At 39.6% G+C, this 26,448-nt stretch overlaps 1 protein-coding gene across 3 annotated transcripts in view; it reads right to left on the reverse strand.

Annotated features, from left to right (window-relative positions):
- DLGAP1 (DLG associated protein 1) overlaps window positions 1-26,448 on the reverse strand; it is a 989,022-nt gene that overhangs the window by 520,874 nt on the left and 441,700 nt on the right. The gene's annotated exons all lie outside the window — the stretch shown is intronic.

Below are 26,448 nucleotides of genomic sequence, written 5' to 3' on the forward strand. Positions count from 1 at the left end.
GTGCTTTGATCTTTTTGTTCATACGGCCCTGCCTTTGATTAACAGCACAGAACACTGGGCCCAGACTCTTGCCAGAGGATGCCTTTGAACTGTTTGCCGCTCACCTTTTATTGCAAGCTCTTGACAGAAATATTAAAGAAAAAGTATTTAAAGGATGTGTGGTCAATGCATTCCTGATGGTGACTCTTCTGTGGATTGAAAGCTCTGAAGTCCCACCCTGGAAAAACACTGACACCTATGCAGACAATGGTGTGTATAACTTCAGAGGCCTGGGCTCTCTCTTGAAGTGTATATGATGCCCTAGAGGGTCCTGTCCATATGAAAAATAAGCTTCAGTGTTTGCCACCTCTAATCAACTGGTAACAAAGACCAAGAGCACTTTTTGAAATGGACCTGAGCCCAGTTTGGTCTAAGCAGAAAAGAGTTCTATATGGATCCACACACTGTATGTGGGGGTAAGGAACCTCCTGGGCCATGGGCTATGTTTTTAATAACCTTACTCTGGAAATTAAGGTAAACTACTAGCAAGCTGTGTATGTTGACCACACACTTTCTAATTTATCCAGAACATTGCTTCCATTGAGTTAGACTTGGTCATTACATCCTCAGTTTGCATTTAGGGAAAATTTTAAAAAGTTTTCCATGACACCTATCTTCACTTTTTTGTCAGAGAACACTGGCCATGACATGTCAGATAAAATGTCCTTGTCAGACATAAGTGTCAGGAAAATCTTTGCTTCACTGAAGAATTTTATTCTTTCAGGACAAAATATGAATGACATAATATACAGTATTCCTCTTTGCTTTTACTTTTAGGAATATCAGCTTAATATCAATAATTGCATTGCATACAATAACAAAAACCATACAATGATACTAATTTTTATTTATATTTCTATCAGTCTAGCCTACTGTTGAGCTAATAATTCTTACAAACCACTCCAAAGTCTTTGTGGAACAAATCGAGATATATAAAGGTAAACAATAATATTGTATAGATGTTAATACTTTAATTCTTCCATGAAAAACAAAAGTTCTTCTCCCTTTGGCTTCAGAAAATTCATTAATTTTCCTACTTTAAGACTGATAGTAATAAACACATGCTATCAGCAGATTTAAGTATCTGACTGACTACAGTTCAAGGCTTCCCTTTCATACTCCTCTCCAGTATGACTGAATAACTTCTTTTCCCTATAGACAGATATTTAGCCTTAAATTTTATATAGAAGGAGGAAGAACAAAAAATTTTAAAATATAAAAGCAATATAATTCTATAGTGGGATTCAGAGTTGTTCATAACTTAATAAAAATAAATCACTAGTTCAAATTACTTCTCCGAAATAAGTTTCCCAGCCCACCTAGGCAGCCGGTGGTGAGCTGCCTCACCTGTTACCTTCAGTCTTTGCCCATCAGACTTTCCTATTTAAGTGTGGAATTGTTTCCAATTCAACGATATGTGGGAGAGAGGTGCCTAGATGGGTAGGATGCACAGAAAACCTCGTATACATTCTCCGGGAGAAGTTTCTGTAGAAGAACCTGAGAGCCACAACAGATGACATCTGGGGAGGTTTGTGGCTAGCATCATGAAGGAAGTCTTAACCGTTACACAAATCTTTGCAATACTTTTCTTCTGAATTTCTTAGGCCCAGGAGGCTCTATCGCTCAAGTTGATTTTAAAGCACACTGGTTTCAAAACCTACAAAAGTGTTCATTGAATTAAAAAATTTGTTTCTCAAGCTCTAGGTTTGCTGACAAGTTTGGTAGACCAGAAGTGTGATGCTTCTACCTGCAAGGCTCCAGCTGAGCCAGCACTGCAAGGGAGAAGGCAGGGGGCCCTGAGCTCAGTTCTGGGTCAGTGCCCTGCTACCTGTGTGATCTCTGCAAAGTTATTTAGTCAATCTCTCAGTCTCAGTTTTCGCATATATCAAGTAGGGATAAAAGTCATATCCAACTTTCAGATTAACTGTTCAGATTAAATGCATGTCATGTAAAGTATATGGAGTATACTAAATGCTCAATAAATACTAGTTCCTTCCCTCTGCCTTTCAGCCCCTCATCTCCCGAGCAACATTTTCAGATGAAGAAGAGGTGAGAATTTTCAGTGTTATTTACACCAAAGATCATGTTTCAGTAGTCAAAATAAAAGTGACCCTATAATCTAAGGAGATTAGTGAGTCACGTGGTCTGAGAACAGGACAGAATAACTAAAAGCAGGCCTGTGCAGAAAACCTGGGAAAGGTATGTTGGACATCATCTCTGCATCCTCGCCTCCCTCCTCCTTCTCTCTCCCACAGGGGAGTACAGCAAAGAAGGTAGAACTCAGGGCAGGGCTTGTGTCTGTTTTGTTCACTGGTGTACCCCAACTGCGTAGAATCCTTATCTAGATTGGAAGTTCAATAAATATTTGATAAACTGAATTAAATACTCAGAAAGAAAACAGACATGTTTTGGGACTTGATATCCTGTTTTCCCTGGAGTTCAGCAATAAAAATAAATATTTCTAGCAAAAAAGTAAAGTCTTTAATTTTCTATCTCAGAAAAAGGTATTAGATTAAATTAGATAAAGTATTCATTTTCCTCAAGCACATATCAAAAAAAAAAAAAAAAAAATCCCCCCTCAAACAAACAAACATCAATAAATGATTTCTGGAAATGCAATGTAGCAATAGGTTACAAATAAAGGAAAGAGTGCCCCTGCTGAAACGGCTGTTTATCTTGCAAGGGCCCTCCAGGGTGGAGCTCTCTCACCCTCTTCTGGCCCAGCCTTAAACTTCACTCTAAGTATGCAGAACACAGCTACAACAAGAGAAGGTAGTTTATTTGCATAATAAAAACAAAGACTCCCAGGTGAATGGTTTGCCAGTTATCAATGTTTGCTTTGCTGATTAGTGAAACATTAACTACCTAAAGCCTAATGTGCTATGCTTTTCTTTTAACCAGAAAGTTGGTCAATGGAGAAAGTGTCAACTGGTAACAGTCAGTTGAACTAATTAATGATTCAGTTTGCTTTTCAAAAGCTACTAGCAGACAGCATTAATCTTATCACTCTCGCTAAGCATAATCTGGTTGCGGAGAATCATTCACATGCCTTAAGTTAGGCTGCAAAGTTTTGAGGGAAAATGTCAGAGACTTTGTTTTGTTTTGTGGGGGAGGAGACCCCGTAAGTGCTGAGATAGGAGTCAGAAGCCTCAGCCTATTCCCATATAAATAACGAAGAAGAAAATAACTAGAGACATAACCACGATAGTTATTCATAGGTGATCTTAGTGATTCATACGAGATCTTAGTTACTCATATGTGATCTTAGTTATTCATAGGCGATTTTAGTTATTTTACTAACGCCTCTCAGTTAGCAGAAGTGTGAAACTGGGTAACACTGTGAAAGGAATGACCCTAAGGCAAGACGCTTTAAGACCTCTGTCAGCCCCTTGTAAGGGCTGCTGGAGGGCGCTTTGGCTGTGCCGCAGCCCAGCACTGGGAAAGCGCCTGCTGTTTAGCAAGCTGTGGAAGGAGATGGCAGAGATGTCTCTTTCCCCAGAGAAGTTAGGAGAAAACTCTGCTCCTCCAAACTCTTGCGGTAGGCCTGACAGCTGTCAGGTACACCCACAGACATCCCGGGGATTAATTGTCTCTGTGTGATGCTGTGCTTCAGTGGTCACGTTCCAGGTCCACTCTCATGTTCCGCTTCTGCACCTAGTTTCTTTTTTCTTAGAAGAGATAATCAGTAAAAGTAATATAAATCTTAATGTCTTTGTTCTTTCTTGACAAGTATGGAAAAGTATTGACGCATTATGCTCCTTACTTCATCTCGGCTACTAGAAAGTCTTGGGCCCCTACCTATATGACACGTGATGTACTTGACCCTATCACTGACCACCAATGCCACGCCCTACCTGCCCTGCCCCCAGCTTTGTATTCAATAAAAGTCAGAGTGTGTGGACACTCGGGGCCACTGCCGGACTCCACGCTTTGGTTGGCAGTGGGCCCCTGGGCCCAAACTCTCTTTTCTCTATCTCTGTGTCTTGCGTCTTTTATTTCTACAGTTTCTCATTCCACACCAGCAGAGAGGGGCTCAAAGGACCCTGTAGGGCTGGACCCTACATGGTTTTGGATGCCTGGCATCTGATAAGCGATGGATATTTTGGTAACCCCAAACAGCGTTTCTCTGGATACTAACAATGATTATATTAATAGAAATAGCAGGGACTGTGAAGATTGACTATGACAAGTGATGCTGTGGTTTATTCTGACTTCAATTTGCTTCCATGGAGGTTTGATTGTGAGATGGAGATTTGTGGGGAGTTCCACTGTGATGTGCTCTGGGAAAACCCACTATGACAGCAGTGAAGGAAGAAGGATCGGGTGGGAGGGGCAAGCTAGAGTCCCGAGCTGGGATGCCCTTCAGAACTGGCCCAAATTGAAGCAGTGGAGATGAGTCTTGTGTCCCCCTCAGTGGCCAGACATTGGATGTGGGCTGCCCATGGAAGAAGCATGACCTCGTGTGAGGCAGCTCCCTTTGGCCAAAGGTAATTTTCCAGAAGGGAAGCAGCTTAGAGCCATCAGTTGCCATGACTTCCAGCAGCTGGTGGAACGAGTACCTTGGCTCTGAAGGGGTATCTGCATGGCCAACTACAGCATCCACTGAAACTGGCAAGTTTAAATAACAAAAAATTTAGGAATGAGTACTTCCCATGTAGCCTGCATATAAAGGATGCTTAACAAATATTTGTCAAATGAATAAATGAGTGGTTATTAGAATGGAAGAATGATAAGCAATGGATTTAAACTCCATCAAATGGATTTAAATAAGGCTGAAGACAAATACAGAATTATAATAATAAACCACTCAGAGCAGAAGAACTTCTAGCCTAGATACCTGTATTATGACTTCATCATTAGATTTAGTTATTCAAATTCTGAATTTATTAAGCCTTATGGCAAAAGTAGAGGGAAAGGATAGAAAAGGGACTCTGATTTGGGGGATCAAGGTTCAACAAGTGGGCCCCCCCTTCTTCATTCTACTGAAGAAGGAGGCCCAGGCATCTAGGATCACCTCCCCCTTGACTCCCACACTGCATTTCAATAGAAGAAAAGGCTAGCCAACTGGCGCCTCCTAAATCACCTTCCTGTAAATAGCAGGCATGGTGTGGGGGAATCTCGCCGGAAGACATTGTTTTTACTTAGACAAGATCAAACCCCCACCCCACTTCTCCATCGACCAAGACCCTTTCATATGTGATTTCTAAAGCTGTAAACCCAAGACCCTTTCATGTGTGATTTCTAAAACTGTAAACTGAAGACCCTTTCACTTGTAATTTCTAAGGCCGTAAACCTAAGATTCTTTCATGTGTAATATGTAGAGCGTAAGCCTATAGAAAGGCAGAACTTGGTCATTTAGACAAATTGTCACCTGGCTCCTGGTCACAATAAAAATAATAATAATAAACACCTCTTCCTTCCCAGTTCGGTGTTCGAGAGGTCTGTTTCTCGTGGCCGATCCTGCTTCACTACTATATAAGAGTTTGACAGAAAAACTCAAGGCTTTAAAAAGGAAATAATTAGTCTATGTGAAGCAGTTGAAAGAAGTGAAAAACATCATTGATTGAATTTTTCCAAAATTAATGACTCTTCCTGCTTGGAGCCCTTTCACCTAAGGTAATCAGCCTCTAAAGTTCTTGTGAAGGTGTTTCTGAGCACACTCTGTTCTGCTCCATCTGATGACCCAGTTCCCCTTCCTTTGGGTGTCTGGGCATGCTCATCTTGCAGCCAGCTCTCTAATCACAAAGACAGTTTCCCAACATTATGCATTAGAAGATGCCCCTTACTTTATAAAGTTATATAAATTAGAATCTATTTTATCCAGGGGCTTATATGGCTAATTTCCAAGATGCTTTATCTTCTTTTCTCAGTGGTCTTTATACCAGGGTAGAGTCTAACACTTAGGCCATAAACATCTCTGTCGCTTAAGATTTATATGATTAAAAGCTTATAAATAGCATTTTCATATATTTACAAGATGTAATTTTTTTATGCGAGTCTTTTTTTTAAATGAAAAGCCCTTTTAGTTTTCATTATGCAAATTTGTATTTTCCAGACATGCCTTTTTAACCCTTCAATATCTTTGGGGAAAAATATTCTGTCCATATAAGGCAAATATAACTTATTGGCACCTCATGAATTTATTTCTTTTGCTTAAGGTAGTCACGTTGTTTGGGGGAATTTTTTGTTCTAATGATTAAAATATTTTGTTCTAATCATTAAAAGATATCATTTAACTAGATTATTAAGTAAGATACTTGCTGTGTTGCAGGATTAATCTTTAACCAGAGTCCCTGGCTATGCCTGTCCAGGGAATCTAGGAATGGAGACACATAGGCGCATGTACACACACAGACAAACACACCCCTCCCCAAACCTGAACTTTCACCAAGAGCAAATTATATCCCCTTTATATAGAGATTAGCTCTTTCCTTGGTCTCCCCTATTAAAATATTCCTAAATAGGCCAGGCCCAGTGGCTCACATCTGTAATCCCAGAACTTTGGGAGGCTTAGGCAGGTGGATCACTTGAGGTCAGGAGTTCAAGACCAGCCTGGCCAACATAGTGAAACCCCATCTCCACTAGAAATACAAAAAAATTTAGCTGGGTGTGGTGGTGGGTGCCTGTAATCCCAGCTACTCAGAAGGCTGAGGCATGAGAATTGCTTGAACCCAGGAGGCGGAGGTTGCAGCGAGCCGAGATGGAGCCATTGCACCCAGCCTGGGCTACAGAGTGAGATTATTTTAGGAAAAAAAAATCCCTAAATAGAGTTCTTTTAAGATGATGGGGTGCCAGAGACTCAACAGCATGTGTATTTCCCAATTCCGATGTTAGAGGAAAGGAGTGATACAGTTTACCCAGATCTAAGCCTAATGCATGAATCAGCACTGGAAGAAAGGTAACATAATTTAAGAATCATGATAGAACATTTATCAATCATAGTAAACAGTAAATAATATTTACTGATGGACATGAATGAAGGCATAGATTTATTTTTAAGCCAGGAATAAGAGTTAATGGTAGACACAGCAGTGTGACTCTAATGAACAAGTTTGTAGATTTTTTTCCCCTTTTCTGCTTTTGTCAGTAACCCGAGCCCTACTTTCAAGGCTGAGAAAGATAAAGACTTAAAATAGAACCATTCCTTTCATGCAACCATAAATTAAGTAACTATCTTGCTCTTATTCTAGCTTTCATCTAAAGAAGGAAAACCTCTGGATTCCTCTTCTGAAAGATTTGATCTACACTATAAATGAAGGCAAAAACATCACTGGTCTCCACTTGGAGTAGATATTACGATGACTCTGAATCTTATGTTCAGGACTGAGTCCAGGTGAAATACCTACTATAAACCAAAAATAAAATTCTAAGCCCCCCAACTGACTGAATGAACCCTCCTCTCTGCCAAGTAGACCCAAACAAACTTGGAAAACTAGTTTAGGAGAGAACGTGGGGTGGGGCGGTCATGTCAGACACGTTTCATTACACTTGTCCTCCCTTTGGAATACAGGCAACCACTGACCAGCATTAATGTTAAAACACACATCTTAAGGCTAATAGAACAGGCTCTTTGTAGCAATAAGACACCAAATTCAACCTGATTCTGGAACAGCATCACATGACAGATAGTAGGCCCTAAAAAGAAATCAAAGTATTTTTACCCCCAAAGTATGTTTTTTGACATATTTTAAATTGACTCTGCAAAGCTGTCTCTTGAGGGGCAATCTGCATTCTATAGAGAATCTCCTTCCCTTACTAGGTATCACTGGAGAATCTGATACCTTTGATAAAACACATTCACATCTATTCTCTCTGAAGCCTGCTACCTGGAGGCTTCATCTACATAACAAGAACTTTGGCTTCTAGAAGCCTCCCCCTCCTTTCCTTAACTCAAGCTAATTTCAGCTCTTCAGGTGGAGCTTAATCCTTTGAAACAATCTCCAATCAGGAAATCTTTAACCCAACTGTGACCTGGAAGCCCCCCTCCCTTCTTCTCTGCTTCAACAGGTCCTGCCTTTCCAGGTCAAACCAATGCACACCTTACATGTATTGATTTATGCCTTTCCTGTAATTTCTGTCTCACTAAAATGTATAAAATGAAGCTGTAACACAATCACCTTGGGCATGTGTTTTCAGGACCTCCTGGGACTGTGTCACAGGTTATGATCCTTAACTTCGGCAAAATAAACTTCTAAACTGATTGAGACCTGTCTCAGATGCTCTTTTGTTTACACTAGTAACTTTTACTTAATCGGAAAATTTCTCTCATATTTTCAGATTTGTCCTATAAACCAAAAAGTTTCTGAGACAAGTCTGAATCAATATAGAAAGTTTATGTGGCCAAGGTAAAGAAGGAGCCCATGACACGGCCTCAGAAGGTCCTGATGATGAGTGCTCATGGTGGTTGGGTTACAGTTTGCTTTTATACATTTCAGGGAGACATACTACATCAATCAATACATGTAAGGTTTACATTGATTTGATCTGGAAGGATGGGGCAACTCAAAATTGACGTGGAAGGAGGGGGGCGGAGCTTCCAGGTCATAGGTAGATTTAAACATATTCTGATTGGCAATTGGTTGAAAGAGTTATCTATAGAAAGGAATGTCTGGGTTACTATAAGGGGTTGTGGAGACCTAGGTTTTATCATGCAGATGAAACCTCCAAGTAGCAGGCTTCAGAGAGAATAGATTGCAAATGTTTCTTACCAGACTTAAGGTCTGTGTCAACATTAATGGTGGAGGGTATAGTGAGGTGAGTCTGACCCCCACTTCCTAACATGGCCTGAACCAGTCTTTCAAGGTTAAATTTTAGAGTGCCCTGGTTGTCCATTCAGACGGTTGGTGGTGGTGGCGGGGGTGGGGGGGGGGGGTCTTTGAATTTTATTTTTGGTTTATTGTCCCAAAAGTTAGCTACATGAATAGTAATTCTATGCTTTTAAAATGTAAATTCACTAATTCTACAGACTTCTTGAGTACTTATGTGCCAGGTCTTGGACTGGGAGAGGAGGACCTCAAATGAATTAGGACTTGATACAGTTTGAATATATGTCCCCACCAAATCTCATGTTGAAATATAATCCTTGGTGTTGGAGGTGGAGCCTGTGAAACTGCCTTTGCAAAAATTATAACTGAGGAGATTATGACTGTGAAAGAGACCCAACCTAACTGACTCCATCTTGCTTCTAAGCTCTCAGCTGTCCTTGTTTATTCCTGGGTGTAGGCCAAATTAACCTTGGGAAGGAGTTTAGTAAATAGTTTAACTTTGAAACAAGATGATAATAAACCCCCTTCTTACCTGGGGACCAGTCTGCCTTTGTAGGACTAACAAATTAGTTACAAGATTAGAAATTACACTTAGGAGCCATACTGGCTCAACCAGTTCTGTAATCCCACCCATGAATAGTAGATGGCAAGAGAAACTCACTTCGATGCCTCATGATTTCATCTCCAACCCAAGTAATTAGCACTCCCCACTTTCTGAGCCCCTGCTTGCCAAATTATCCTTAAAATCTCTGATCTCCCCAAGTTTTGGGGGACACTGATTTGAGTAATAAAACTCCAGTCTTCTGTACAGCTGGCTCTGTGTGATTTACTCTTTCTTAATGCAATTGCCCTGTCTTGATAAATCAGCTCTGTCTAGGCAGCGGGCAAGGAGAATCCATCAAACTGTTATACCTGGTGGGAGGTACTTGGGTCATCAGGGCAAATCCTTCATAGCTTAGTGCTGTCCTCACCACAGTGAATAATTTCATGTGAGATCTGCTTGCTTAAAAGTGTGTGGCATCTCCCGCTGTCTCCCTCTCTCTCTTGCTCCTGCTTTGCCATGTGACATGCCTGCTCTTGCTTTACCTTCTGCCAAGAGTGAAAGCTCCCTGAGGCCTCCCCAGAAGCCAAGCAGATGCTGGTGCCATGCTTGTATAGCCTCCAGAACCTCAAGAGATTTAAACTCCTCTTCTCTGTAAAGTTACCTAGTCTCAGGTTTTTGTGTGTGTGTTTTTTTTTCCTTTTTTTGAGGCTGAGTCTTGCTCTGTCACCCAGGTTGGAGTACAATGGCATGATCTTGGCTCAATGCAACCTCCACCTCCTGAGTTCAAGCAATGATCCTACCTCAGCCCCCCAAGTAACTGGGATTACAGGCATGCACTACCACACCAGGCTAATTTTTGTATTTTTAGTAGAGACGGGGTTTCACCATGTTGGCTAGGCTGGTCTCAAACTCCAGACCTAAAGTAATCTGCCTGCTTCAGCCTCACAAAGTGCTGGGATTACAGGCGTGAGCCACTGTGCTCGGCCTCTCACATATTTCTTTAAAGCAACACTACAACAGACTAACACAGAACTCAAATGAATGAGTTCTGTCCTCAACTGTAAGGAGATGTTATTATATTTTCTCTTCCCGAGCAAGAATGACTAATCCTTTAAAACTACTGAGAGTTCACATTGCATGAGACTCAAGCTCAGCTTTCATGAAGGCTGTCAAATAGCGTTGGTGTTTTTAAAGTGTTGTTCACATGTTCTTAATTTTGTTTTTTTCTCAACTTTCAAATGTTCAGAAAATGTTTTAAAATATGGACTTTAGATAAGAAAATTTAAGATGACTGTGAACTCAGTTCATGACATTTTATCATCATCAATCCACAGAATGCTTCTATTTTGTTTCATTTCCTTTGGTTTTACTTTTTCTCTATTATCTTCTGTCTCTAATCTCACAGCCCTCTCCAACCATAGTCAGCTTTTATAACATATATATAAAAGATATGTAATATTTATAATATATATGTTCATCCATTCTACCTTTTACACACAAATGCAGAAGATGGGAAAAATGTTGGCATTCACTGTGCTTTACATACATGATAATGTGGTATAAATATCTTTCTAGAGAGGGACAATCCAAGATGGTCGAATAGGAACAGCTCTGGATTGCAATTCCCAGTGAAAACTCAGAGGGTGAGTGATCACCACATTTCCAAATGAATTTTTACTGCCCACAGACCAGGAGATTCCCAGGAAGAAAAGCGCCACGAGTCTCCAGTATGGCTGTTTCAGCTGGCACAGCGGGTCTCTCTGCAAAAACTCACACAAATCTGGGCGCTGTTTCAACTGGTGACTGGAATGCCTGGGAGAGAGAGTCACTGGTTCAACTGAACAAAAAGGGTCTGAAACAGGGAGCCAGGTGATCTGGCTTGGTGAGTCCCACCCCTACAAAGACCAGCAATCTGAAACACTCTGGATTGAGAGTTTCACAGCAAGCACAGCTGGACCCGGGAAGGTACAGCTCTGGGATGGGAAGTGCATCCTCCATTACCAAAGCAGTCTGCCGCTACCGAGGCAGTCCACCATTACTGAGGCAGTCCACCATTTCTGAGACAGTCCGCCATTACTAAGGCAGACCGCCATTACCAAGGCAGTTCTAACTATACCTTTATAAACAAAACTGCAAGGAAGTTCACACGGCAGCTGGGGAGAGCCCATAGCAGAACAGCAATGCCTCTGCTGGCAGACTGTGACTAGGGTAACTCCTTGCAGGGCAGGGCATCTCTGAAAAAAGGCAACAGCACATCAGGAACTTATAAATAAAGCCCCACCTTCCCATGACAGAGCACCTGGGAAAAAAAGGTGGTTATGAGTTCCACTGCAGCAGACTTAAACATACGTGCCCAGCAGCTCTGAACAGAACAGTGGAGCTCACAGCTCAGCACTGAGCTGCTATAAGGGACAGACTGTCTCCTCAAGCAGCTCCCTGACCCCCATATATCCAAAGAGACACCTCATAAAGGAGAGCTAAGGCTGACATCTGGCGGGTATCCTTCTGGGACAAAGATAACAGAAGAAGAAACTGGCAGCAACCCTTACTGTTCTGCAGCTGCTGCAGGTGATCCCCAGGCAAGCAGGATCTGGAGTGGACCTCCAGCAGTCCTACAGCAGAGGGGCCTGACTGTTAGAAGGAAAACTAAGAAACAGAAAAAAATAACTTCATCATCAACAAAAAGGATGTTCACTCAGAGACCCCATATGAAAGTCACCAACTACAAAGACCACAGGTAGATAAATCCACAAAGATGGGAAGAAACCAGTGCAAAAAGTATGAAAACACCCAAAACCAGAATGCCTCTCCTCCTCCAAGGGATCACAACTCCTCACCAGCAAAGGAACAAGACTGGATGGAGAATGAGTGTAATGAATTGACAGAAACAGGCTTCAGAAGGTGGGTAATAACAAAATTCTCTCAAATAAAAGAACATGTTCTAACCCAATGCAAAGAAACTTAGGAACCTAGAAAAAAGGTTTGATTAAATGCTAACAAGTATATACAGCTTAGAGAGGAATATAAATGAATTGATGGAGCTGAAAAACACAGCACGAGAAGCATACACAAGTTTCAACAGCCAAATCAACCAAGCAGAAGAAAAGATATCACTCAATGAAATAAAATGAGAAGGCAAGATGAGAGAAATAAGAGTAAAATGAAATGAAATGAACAAAGCCTCCAAGAAATATGACATTATGTGAAAAGACCTAATCTATGTTTGGTAGGTATACCTGAATGTGACGGAGAGAATGAATCCAGGCTGGAAAACGCTCTTCAGGATATTATCCAGGAGAACTTCCCCAACCTAGCAAGGCAGGCCAATATTCAAGTCCAGGAAATACAAAGAACACCACAAAGATATTCCTCAAGAAGAGCAACCCCAAGGCACATAATTGTCAGATTCACCACGGTTGAAATGAAGGAAAAAATGCTAAAGGCAGCCAGAGAGAAAGGTATGGTTACCTACAAAGGGAAGCCCATCAGACTCACAGCGGATCTCTCAGCAGAAACCCTATAAGCCAGCAGAGAGTGGGGGCCAATATTCAACATCCTTAAAGAAAAGAACTTTCAACCCAGAATTTCATATCCAGCCAAACTAAGCTTCATAAGTGAAGGAGAAATAAAATCCTTTACGAACAAGCAATTACTCAGAGATTTCATCACCACCAGGCCTGCTTTACAAGAGCTCCTGAAAAAAGCACTAAACATAGAAAGGAACAACCAGTATCAGACACTCCAAAAACATACCAAATGGTAAAGAGCATCGATACAATGAAGAAACTGTGTCAACTAATGGGCAAAACAACCAGCTAGCATCAAAATGGCAGGATCAAATTCATACATAACAATATTAACCCTAAATGTAAATGGGCTAAGTATCCCAATCAAAAGACACAGACTGGTAAATTGGATAAAAACTCAAAACTCATTGGTGTACTGTATCCAGGAAACCCATCTCACACGCAAGAATACATATAGGCTCAAAATAAAGGGATGGAGGAAGATTTACCAAGCAAATGGAGAGCAAAATAAAGCAGAAGTTGCAATCCTAATCTCTGATAAAATAGACTTTAAAACAACAAAAATAAAAAGAGACAAAAAAGGGCATTACATAATGGTAAAAGGATCAATGCAACAAGAAGAGATAATGATCTTAAATATATACACACCCAATACACGAGCACCCAGATACATAAATAAAGCAAGTTCTTAACGACCTGCAAAGAGACTTAGACTCACACACAATAATAGTGGGGGACTTTAACACTTCACTGTCAATATTAGACAGATCAACGAGACAGAAGATTAACAAGGATATCCAGGACTTGAACTCAGACCTGGACCAAGCAAACCTAATAGACATCTACAGAAATCTCCACCCCAAATCCACAGAATATACATTCTTCTCAGCACCACATCATACCTACTCTAAAATTGACCACATAATTGGAAGTAAATCACTCCTCAGCAAATGCAAAAGAATGGAAATCATAACAAACAGTACCTCAGACCACAGTGCAATCAAGTCAGAACTCAGAATTCAGAAACTAACTCAGAACCACACAACTTCATGGAAACTGAACAACTGGCATCTGAATGTTGAGTGGATAAACAATGAAATGAAGGCAGAAATAAAGATGATCTTCAAAACCAATGAGAATGAAGACACAATGTACCAGACTCTCTGGGACACATTTGAAGCGTGTCTAGAGGAAAATTTATAGCAATAAATGCCCACAGGAGAAGCAAGGAAACATCTAAAATCGACACCCTATCATTAAAACTGAAAGAGCAAGAGGAGCAAGATCAAAAAAACTCAAAAGCTAGCAGAAGACAAGAAATAACTACGATCAGGGCAGAACTGAAGGAGGCAGAGACACAAAAAGCCCTTCAAAAAATCAATAAATTCAGGAGCTGGTTTTTTGAAAAGATTTACAAAATAGACCGATAGCCACATTAATAAAAGAAAAAGAGAGAATAATCAAATAGATGCAATAAAAAACGATAAAGGGGATATCAACACAGATTCCACAGAAATACAAACTACCATCAGAGATTACTACAAACAACTCCATGCACATAAACCAGTAAACCTGGAAGAAATGGATAAATTCCTGGACACTTGCACCCTCCCAAGCCTAAACCAGGAAGAAGTTGAAACCCTGAATAGACTGATAACAAAGGCTGAAGTTGAGGCAGCAATTAATAGCCTACCAACCAAAAAAAAGCCGAGGTCCAGATGGGTTCACAGCCAAATTCTATTACACGTACAAAGAGGAGCTGGTACCACTCCTTCTGAAACTATTCCAAACAATCCATAAAGAGGGAATCCTTCCCAAATCATTTTATGAGATCAACATCATCCTGATGCCAAAACCCAGCAAAGGCTCAACAAGGAAGTAAAACTTCAGGCCAATATCCATGATGGACATAGATGCAAAAACATTCAATAAAATACTGGCAAACCAATTGCAACAGCACATCAAAAAGCTTATCCATCACGATCAAGTAGGCTTCATCCTGGGGATGCAAGGCTGGTTCAACATATGCAAGTCTATAAACGTAATTCACTACATAAACAGAACCAAAGACAAAAAACACATGATTATCTCAATAGATGCAGAGAAGGCCTTTGACAAAATTCAACAGCCTTTTATGCTAAAAATTCTCAATAAAGTAGGTATTGATGGAACATATCTCAAAATAGTAAAAGCTATTTACAACAAATCCACAGCCAGTATCACAATGAATGGGCAAAAACTGGAAGCATTCCCTTTGAAATCTGGCACTAGACAAGGATGCCCTCTGTCACCACTCCTATTCGATATAGTATTGGAAGTTCTAGCCAGATAATCATGCAAGAGAAAGAAATAAAGGGTATTCAATTAGGAAAGGGGAAGTCAAATTGTCTCTATTTGCAGATGACATGATTGTATATTTAGAAGACCCCATCATCTCAGCCCCAAATCTCCTGAAACTGATGAGCAACTTCAGCAAAGTCTCAGGATAAAAAGTCAATGTGTAGAAATCACAAGCATTCCTATACACCAATAACAGACAAACAGAGAGCCAAACCAAAAGGGAACCCCCATTCCCAATTGCTATAGAGAGAATAAAACATCTAGGAATACAACTAACAAAGTATGCAAAGGACCTCTTCAAGGAGAACTACAAACCACTGCTCAAGGAAATAAGAGAGGATACAAACAGTTGGAAAAACTTTCCATGCTCATGGTTAGGAAGACTCAATATTGTGAAAGTGGCCATACTGCCCAAAGTAATTTATAGATTGAATGCTATCCTCATCAAGCTACCTATGACACTCTTCACAGAACTGGGAAAAAACCACCTTAAACTTTATATGGAACCAAAAGAGAGCCCACACAGCCAAGACAATTGTAAGCAAAAAGAACAAAGCTGGAGGCATCATGCTACCAGACTTCAAACTATACTACAAGGCTACAGTAATCAAAACAGCATGGTACTGGTACCAAAACAGAGATATAGACCAATGCAACAGAACAAAGGCCTCACAGGCAATGCCACACATCTACAACCATCTGATTTTTGACAAAGCTGACAAAAACAAGCAATGGGGAAAGGATTCCCTGTTTAATAAATGGTGTTGGGAAAACTGGCTAGCCATGTGCAGAAAGCAGAAACTGGACCCCTTCCTGACACCTTACACTAACTGTAACTCCAGATGGATTAAAGACTTAAACTTAAGCCCTAACACCATAAAAACCCTAGAAGAAAACCTAGGCAAAACCATTCAGGACATAGGCATAGGCAAGGACTTCGTTACTAAAACACCAAAAGCTGGCAACAAATGCCAAAATAGACAAATGGGATCTAATTAAACTCCAGAGCTTCTGTACAGCAAAAGAAACAACTATTAGAGTGAAGTGCCAACCAACAGAATGGGAAAAAATTTTTACAATCTACTCATCTGACAAAGGGCTAATATCCAGAATCTACAAAGAACTAAAACAGATTTACAAGAAAAAAAACAAACAAACCTATTCAAAAGGAGTCGAAGGATATGAACAGATACTTTTCAAAAGAAGACATATATGAGGTTAACAAATATATGAAAAAATGCTCATCATAACTGGTCATTAGAGAAATGCAAATCAAAACCACACTGAGATACCATCTCATGCCTGTTAGAATGGTGATCATTAAAATATCTGGAGACAACAGATGCTGGAGAGGATGTGGAGAAATAGGAACACTTTTACACTGTTGGTGGGAGTATAAATTAGTTCAACCACTGTGGAAGACAGTGTGGCGATTCCTCAAGGACCTAGAAATACAAATTCCATTTGACCCAGCAATCCCATTACTGGATATATATCCAAAGGAATATAAATTGTTCTATTATAAAGACACGTGCAAACGTATGTTCACTGCAGCACTGTTTACAATAGCAAAGACTTGGAACCAACCCAAAGGCCCATTGATGATAGACTGGACAGGAAAACTGTGGCACATATATACTATGAAATAGTATGTAGCCATAAAAAAACGATGAGTTCGTGTCCTTTGTAGGGACATGGATGAACCTGGAAACCATAATTCTCAGCAAACTGACGCAAGAACAGAAAATCAAACACCGCATGTTCTCACTCATAGGCAAGTGTTGAACAATGAGAACACATGGACACAGGGAGGGGAGCATCACACACTGAGGTCTGTTGGGAGGGACAGTGGGGGTTAGGGAGTTGGTGAGGGATAACATGGGGAGAAATGCCAGATACAGGTGATGGGGATGGAGGCAGCAAACCACATTGCCATGTATGTACCTATGCAACAATCCTGCATGTTTTTCACATGTACCCCAGAATCTAAAGTGCAATAAAAACATATATATATATAAATAAAAATAAATATCTTTCTAACTTTTCTTATTCAGCACTGTTTGTAAAGATCTAGTCATGATGCTACATATAAGTCTAAGTGATTGCTTTTTACATTCCATCATATGCCATGCTATTCACACATTGGTAAGTCTACTAACAGGAATAGCTCTGCCATAAACATGAACATACCTTATCTTTGAGCACCTGAGTGATTTGTGGAGGGTATATTTAGCAGTAGAATTGTTGGATTGCTGGGTATATCCATTGTTAGTGTCACCAAACTCAGTGAGATTATTTTCCTAAATAGCTCTATTAGATTATATTCTCACTGGTAAGGTATCAGGGATTCCATTTCTATATATCTTCACCAACATTTGATGTTATGCAACTTTTTAGTTTTTGTCAATCTGGTGATTATAGACTGACATTTTATCAATGATGTAATTAGTATTTTCCTGATTTTGAAAGAGTTTGGGCATCTTTTAATATTTACTACCCATTTAAGGTTTCTCTTTCTGTGAATTGCCTATTCAGAGGCATTGCTTATTTTTTTTTTCTTTAGGTTTAATTTCTTTTTCTCCTTTCTTTTCTTTTTTAAATGTACCATATGGATAGTCTTTTTTGAAGGCCTTTAGTACTAGGAAAAATTTGGGCTTTTCGAAAAGCTATACAACTATCATGGGTAGACTTTTTTGCATTGACTTTGACTTTCAAGAAACCTATAGCTGTATTTGACATGTAATTACAGCTGTGTTTTCTCTTTCAGCAAGTGAATTTACATTCTTGTACTTTCTTGGAACCTAATTTTTGCATTCAATGTTATTATTAACTTTATTTTTATGTCTCTTGTCCTAAACTAATTCAAAAGATGTTTTGAAGCAGTCAGGCATAAGTGAATCAATAAGCTTATTTTTTCAAAATGTTCCAGTTTAATTTAAATTGGTCTTCTTACTAGAACAAAATGTGTTCCCACTCACATTAAAGTGACAATAGGCTTCTGAATTGCAAAGCTGTAGGTGTCATCTAGTTCAACAACATGCTCTTCAAATAGGAGATGCAAGGCCACAGAAGTCACCTGGAGCTGTTTAGGAGACAGGCTGGGGCAAAATTGGAATGGCCTAGCATTTAATCTGGTTTTTCTCTTCTTTTTATTAATTTAATTAAACATTTTTTGGTTTCTATTTTGCTTAGTAGAAAACTTTATCCATAGATCACATGTCTGTGTGTGTATCTCTGTGTGAAAGTGTCTGTTTTTTATAAAGCTCCCCTCTCCCATTGGCATTTATCTTGATGTGATTGACTTGAGGTTTCTGGTCTTAGTAAATTCATTATTATTTCTAAAGCTTTGAAAAAGTTATTAAATCTAATTTAGAAGTGTAAAATTCTAACTCAAACTTTGAAAGTCAAATTAAAACTCTCTTTGGTAATCTCTGAGATAGTATATAAAAATATCATCCTACTTATTACTTGTTTAGCTCTTTTCTTAAATCATACATGTGTGACTTGTCAGAGATAAAGTATTGGCACCAGTAAGATTCTCAATATAAGGAAGGCACGTTGAACTTGAGTCTGGAGCTTCTGAGAATGGACCCCTGATCTCCCATCCTGGTGGGATCCGCACTTTCCTGGTGAGACCTAAACAGGGAGCGGGCACCACAGCTGGGAAAAACCCCTTGTTCTTGACCTGGATCAGGGGAGGGCTACCCCCACAATAGCAATACTAATGCTTTTCACTGAAACTGGCTTCCAAGTTCAACAAGACAAGCAAAGTAGACATGGCAAATCCTCCTCTTAACACTTATGTTCAGAGTGACATGTCTGTTCATGCTTACAAGTTGGCATTAAAGCAATTCACCTGGCCACATCTGTCTAGAAAGCGTCAGGGGAGTACAACTCTTTTATGTATCCAGAAGGGGAGGAATTTTTTTTTTTTTTTTTTTTTTTTTGAGACAGAGTTTCACTCTTGTTACCCAGGCTGGAGTGCAATGGCACGATCTCGGCTCACTGCAACCTCCGCCTCCTGGGTTCAGGCAATTCTCCTGCCTTAGCCTCCTGAGTAGCTGGGATTACAGGCACGCGCCACCATGCCCAGCTAATTTTTTGTATTTTTAGTAGAGACGGGGTTTCACCATGTTGACCAGGACGGTCCCGATCTCTTGACCTCGTGATCCACCCTCCTCGGCCTCCCAAAGTGCTGGGATTACAGGCGTGAGCCACTGCGCCCGGCCCTAGAAGGGGAGAAATATTTGGTAAAAGACTACTAATGACTACCACTGTCTGCAACCCTCACTTTTTCTGGCTATGATGATAATGACACCCTTTGCCTTTACAGAGTATCACTGTATCTCATCAAAGGGCTCACAGACCAGATCTAGAGATGGGAGTGACTTTTAAGAATCAAGGACTTTACCTGGGAGGGTGATGGGCTTGCTGGAGAGCTGTGGTATTTGACAGCCAGATAGCTGACTCATGAAACGGTAATTCAGGAGTGAAACAGAAGCCAAGTTCTAGGCAGGCAGTGTTACCAAGTCATCAATATGAAGGGATCAGGCAGAGAGGAGGAGACTCAGATACTGGGGAAATTAAAAAAAAAAAAAAAAAAGAAAACCACCTATATGCCCTCTGTCCTTCTGCCTCCCACAAATACTTCTGATGCACTAATGAAGTCGCAAGTACTATTCTAAGTTTTAGGGATTTAGCAGTGAAAAGACATGTAGAGGAAGTAAAACAATTAAAAAGAGTGCCTGAGGCCTTGAGTATGCACAGGAGGAGAGACCCTGTCCAAGGTCATGTGTGTGCAGTCTATGCTGAGTATTCCATGCACACGGCTCATTTGAATCATACAAGAACTCAAAGAGGTGAGTACTGCCAGTACAGGTTGAACATCCCAAATCCAAAAATCTGAAATCTGAAATACTCCAATTAGCATCTTCTTTTGAATATCACATCAGTACTCAAACATTTTCAGATTTTGGATTTTCAGATTTGGGATGCTGAACTGGTAAGTGGAATGAACATATTCCAAAATCCAAAAAAATCTGAAATCTGAAGCACTTATAGTCCCACGCACCTCAGATAAGGGATTCTCAACCTGTATAATCATTTTTCCAGTGAGGCAACCATTTTTTGGGGTGGTAAAGTGATTGGCCCATGGTCATGTAATTGATTCAGTTCCTGGTTTTCTGATTCTAAAGGCCCTTTTCATTTTATTTTTGGACAATAACATTGTGATTTTTAACAGAACAAACATATTAAATGTTTCCAGAGTTTAGATCTCTGTGTTACTGTATTCCATCTGAGTTCTATTTCCTGCTGATAATTACAAAGTTTTGAAAATAATTCAAGCCATATATATAATTTATAAATCATATATATATATATATATATATATATATATATATATAATTGTTTTACATGACTGCTAAGGGATTCTTCAAGTTGACATTTTAAAAAGCCAAGCAAATATACTGAAGGTATTTTTTAAAAAGTTATTCTCGTTTGAAACAATCTCTTGTTATGATAAAAGTAGTCTCATCTCTACAATAGCCAAATATAGACAGCCATATGATTATTAAGTCAGAATCTGGTTTCTTTTTGCAGGAAATGAATCTAAGCATCAAGACAGTCCCCACTCTCTCCAGGCTTATGATATTAACAGCATCACATCACAAAATGTTGCCAGGTTCTTGTGGCAGCAATAAAGCTTCCATTTAGAAAGGCGACTACGGTTTTTAAATTGGTTCCTCTTGACTTCTGTTATCTACACACACACACACACACAGTCACTAGTAGGTTAAGTTGAATTTAGTTTAAGAAGTGCTAGAAAAAGGCTTCGGAACTGTTGAAAACCATGCAAGGAGTCAGTTAGTAGATTTTTGATTAAAAGAGTCATACAGATGTCTAGGTTTTTCAGTGTGACGTAGCCATATTCTAAAGTGCCATTCTGAACAGGAAGCAAGAAAGGATTTTACAAAGGCTACATCAAAAGTATAATGAAGCCAAATTCTCTGCTCCAGTTTAGAAAGGGTTTTGCACTATTCAGGGAAGAGCACTTGAAACTCAAAATTCACAGACCAAACAGGTACACAGGAGATTCTTAGGGGCTGGATGTTACCAGAGGGTTAAAAAAAACAAGAGTCAAGAGAATAGAAATTTTCTTTCTATAGCACTGTGAGATGGAACTCTGAGTACAAGTAATCATTTGTAGTTCTCCAGATTGGAAAAATCATCAGGAGATCATATCGTAATCTGTGAAGTAGACAACTATCCTTTAGTGGTGCCAAAGTTCCTATTTCTGATTCTTTGGTCACACAGTGACTTTCTGGGCTGTGAGATACAGTCTATTCAGCGAAACCAGTTATCATAAAAGAGATGCAAAAACCTTTTCAGAGTCTTTGTCCTGGAATATCTCACAAAATTAATTGTAAATCGGCATGTCACTTTCTGATTTAGCCTGAGAGTATTGTCCCTTCCCAAGGTTTAGGTACTAGCTGCTGTTATTAAGATAGGAATTTTACAGGTGGTGACTCAGTCCAAGTGAGGCTTGGCCTGAATAATCTCAGTATGCAGGAGTTGAGAGCACCCGGGGAGAACAGACTGGCTCCCTGCATCCTGGATTACCCTGACTCTACTGCAGCCATAGTGCTGTTCTTGAGTTTTATGTCAGGTGAATATTAACAACAGCAGTAGAATAGGTTACTAGATAGTCCGTATGATTTTTAGGAACAAGCACAGAAATTTTGGAGGTTTCTGATATACCCTAACATATAATTTGTGTGATGTCTCTGAGGCTCGCTTCCCCATTTAAAAACAGAAATAATGTGGTCTGGCACGGTGGCTCATGCCTATAATCCCAGCACTATGGGAGGTCGAGGTGGGCGGATCACTCGAGGCCAGGAGTTTGACACCAGCCTGGCCAACATGGCAAAACCCCAACTCTACTAAAAATACAAAAATTAGACAGGTGTGATGGTGCACACTTGTGATCCCAGCTACTCGGAAGGCTGAGGCAGGGAATCACTTGAACCCAGGAGGCAGAGGTTGCAGTGAGCCAAGATTGTGCCACTGCACTCCAGCCTGGGTGACAGAGTGAGACTCTGTCTTAAAAGAAAAAAAAAATTATAATGATAATGACATGCTGAAGTGAGATTAAATGAGATGGCACGCTTACCTAGTGAGCCCAGAATCGGGAGCATGGTAAGGTTGTAAATAATGTTAGTTCCCTCATGCTCCTTCCCTTCCTTGTAGGAAGAAGTGATTTAGATCATTTATGTTAATACAGATTCCCTTGTTACATAAAATCGTAATTTATTTGGGATCAATTTAGAATTTTGTTGTTACAAAAACAGAGAGATAGCAAAATGTAACACAAAAAACACCTCAGATTATGGTGACTCATAATTTGCTTTCCAGCTCAGCAGTGTTGGGAAGAGCTTGAGAAATGAGTGACCTCGAATTTGATTTACTTCACTTAAGCTCTTCCTTAAAATCATTCTTTGTGGTGCCTTCAAGATGGTTTTCCCTCAAATGGCCCTTGATAACCAATCAGTTGCAGTGTCACCGACCTCAATAGAAAAGAAAAAGCATTTCAATCTGGAGAAAAATAAAGTGTGCTTCTTTGCTAGAAACAGCCGTAAAATGCTACCAAGTAGAAATAATGAATGAATAAAGAAAATATGGTATCTATACATAGGGAATACTACTCAGCCTTAAAAAGAAGAAAATCTTGTCATTTGCAACATGGATGAACCTGCAGGACATCATGTTAAGTGAAACCAGCCAGGCACAGAAAAACAAATACTACATGATCTCACTTATATGTAGAATCTAAAAAAGTCAGACTCTTAGAAGCAGAGAGTAAAAGAGCGGTTACCATGGAGAAGGCAAGGTTTAGGGAAACGATGATCAAAGGATACAAAATTTTTGTTGAATGGGAGGAATAAGTTCAAGACCCCTAATGTCCAACATGGGGACTATTATTACTGTAGTGTATACTTGAAAAAAAATTTAAGTAAAAACGCTACTTGCTTGGGAAAAAAAAAAGAGGTTAGGTGGCATTTAGCATATTTAAGCACAGTGCAGGTAAATATGTCCAGATGAAACAAACCCAAGGTTGTCAATAAGATTCTGAAACTCAGCTCTTCCTTTCCCATATGAGGGGTTATTACTGCAAAGACAATCTGAAGCCTTGTGGCTTTTAATCAACATAGGTTACCCAAAACATGTAAATATACAGGGAACTGTCTCTCTGTATTTATATAGCTATCCATTACTTTTATTTGTGACTCTATGCAAAGCATACTTATAAAAAATATAAAAGCACATAATAGACTATAAAATTCACATGTGGAAAGCAGCATTACCTTGCTCTGCTCTGAGAGGGTGTCAGCCTCCTGACTTGCTAGTGCATTCAGGCGGCAGGAAATACATTATTATCTGATCACAGTTTTAAAAAAGCAGGCACAGAGCACATCACACCAAACGTTGAAATGATCAAACTAAATAGAAACTTGCTTAATATGAATACTGCTACTAACCCCGACTTGATTATACAATGTATACATGTGTTGTAACATCATACCTTATTCCATAAATACGTATAAAAATATCAATTAAAAATAAAATAAAAGAAAAAAATGAAATCTGTTACCCTCACATCTCCTTTACCTTTATCACATCTAGTCACACCCCACTGATCAGTTTCAGGAAATGAGGTATTGGTGTAATTACATTTTCTAGACTACTGAAGTTTAACATTTAAGCACTGAACCCTTTTATTGTAAGAATTTGTGATGGGAGATTTTCTTAAATGCACGACATATTTCCCTGCTTTATGAATTAAACGTGCTAAATGCCACCTAACCTTTTTTTTTTCCCAAACATGTAGCATTTTTACTTAAATTTTTTTAAGTATACAGTACATTAACAATAGTCCCCATGTTGGACTTGGGCTCTTGAACTTATTCCTCCCATTCAACAAAAATTTTGTATCCTTTGATCATCGTTTCCCTAAACCTCGCCTTTTCCATGGTAACTGCTCTTTTACTCTCTGCTTCTAAGAGTCTGACTTTTTTAGATTCCACATATAAGTGAGATCATGTATTATTAGTCTTTCTGTGCTTGGCTTATTTCACTTAACATAATGTCCTGTGAGTTCATTCATGTTACAAATGACAAGATGGTCTTCTTTTTAAGGTCGAATGGTATTACCTATGTGTATGTACCATATTTTCTTTATTCATTCATCCACTGATGGATGCTTAGGCTGATTCCAGATCTTGGCTATTATGAATAGTGCTGCAATAATCATGAAAGCACAGATACCACTTTGATATACTGATTTCATTTCCTTTGGATATATATACACACATACCCAGTAGTGGGACTGCTGGTAGTTCTATTTTTAATTTTTTGAGGACCTTCCACATTGCTTTCCATAATGGCTGTACTAATTTACATTCCCACCAAGGATTTCCTTTCCTCCACATCCAACTGCCTCTTAATGACTCCATTTTTATTAAACAAATAGTTGAGTGGGTAAGAAACTCAGAAATGATTTCATTTCCCAGGCCCATCCTTGCATTTTCTACTTGAATGCTAGAGATGCTAAGTGACTTGCTAATGCCCACACAGGTGGATATACCGGCAGCTCACCCTAATGCCTAGGTTTCCTAATTCCTAATTTCAGCGGTCTTCCTAGTAGACATAATTCCCAATAATACTGAATTCTTGGTCCTTGCTGTTGTTCTCAGATAGATTCTTCCCTTAAATTCAAGTGTGCCCTACTCTCTCTCCTACTTCAGGGTTTTCCTCATTTGTCACCTTCTCAGTAAGGTCCTCCTTAGTGGCCCTATTTAAATTGTCAACCTCCTTCTACCATGGCATTCCTTTCAGTTTTCTCTGATTTATTCTTTTCTCTACTGCATCGATCACCTTTTCATATTTTATTTATTGCCTTTCTTCTTCCACTAGAATATAAACTCCATTAAGAAAATATTTTTGCCTGCTCTGTTTATGTCTGTATTTCTAGGGCTAGAATACTGCCTAGCAAATAATAGGTGCTTAATAAATATTTATTAAGAAAATCATATATGGCAGATACACTTGACAGCAAAAACTTAACTTAAACACACCCTGAGAATGACCTTATGGGCTAAGAAAGCTCTGCGTTCGGAGTTCCAAGCTAAGGAATCCAGGAATGGCCAATCCAGAGATTAATTCTTTTCCGATGAGGAACATTTGAACCTCTAGCCTATCCCATGGAATGCAGGCCATACAGAGGATTGAGGCCCTTTGTTTTTGATTGAATGAAGGTTGCCAAGTGGAGGTAGCTAGTTGGAAGGTGCTAAATGCAAATGCCATGTAAACTGCATGCTTTTGGCTGGGTGCAGTGGCTCATGCCTGTAATCCCAGCACTCTGGGAGACTGAGGCGGGCAGATCTTTTGGGCCCAGGAGGTCGAGACCAGCCTGGACAACATGGTGAAACCCATGTCTACCAAAATTACAAACAATTAGTTGGGTATGGTCGCATGTTCCTGTAGTCCCAGCTAGTCAGGAGGCTGAGGTGGAAGGATTGCTTGAGCCTTGGGAGGCGGAGGTTGTAGTGAGCTGTGATTGCACCACTGCACTCCAGCCTGGGTGACAGAGTGAGCCCCAGTCTCAAGATAACAAAAACAAAAAACTGCATCCTTTTCACAAACGGTAGCTATTCTCCTATCCAGCCCATGGCCACTGGACCACTCTACGTAAATTCCCTCATTAAACTCTGTATCTCGTTCACTGGCTCTGGCTCCAACCTCTCAAACATGGTGCCATCCCTATTGAAGTCAACAGGGGTGCAGCATGACAAATCACCTTCTGAAGGACTAAAACTTGACAGAGTTTGATTTCTGAATAAGGCAGTTCAATAACAAAGAGATTTATAGGTTTTTTTTTTTTCTGCTGGTAGAGAAGGTATACAAAATTATTTGTTAAGCAAAGTCTGGTTTGAAAAAAAAGTAAGGTGGAGTTTTAGCTGGTTAATCAGTATCAAAAGTTGGCTTCCTGTTAGATGATATAATAAAATATATATTATATTTACAAATACATTTCTACCATAGTGCTGAAAGCATTGGTGACTACACCATCAACTAAAGCTTTAACTAAAATAATGGCCCACTTCTGAAAATTCTCTGTAAGTGTACCTATGAAGGGCACCATCAATGTTTCATTTTGTTCACCCAAAAGTGGTCT

This window comes from Aotus nancymaae, unplaced genomic scaffold (genome assembly GCF_030222135.1).
Source record: "Aotus nancymaae isolate 86718 unplaced genomic scaffold, 86718_ANA_hifiasm-v0.15.2.pri h1tg000020l, whole genome shotgun sequence".
Classification (NCBI taxonomy): Eukaryota; Metazoa; Chordata; class Mammalia; order Primates; family Aotidae; genus Aotus; species Aotus nancymaae.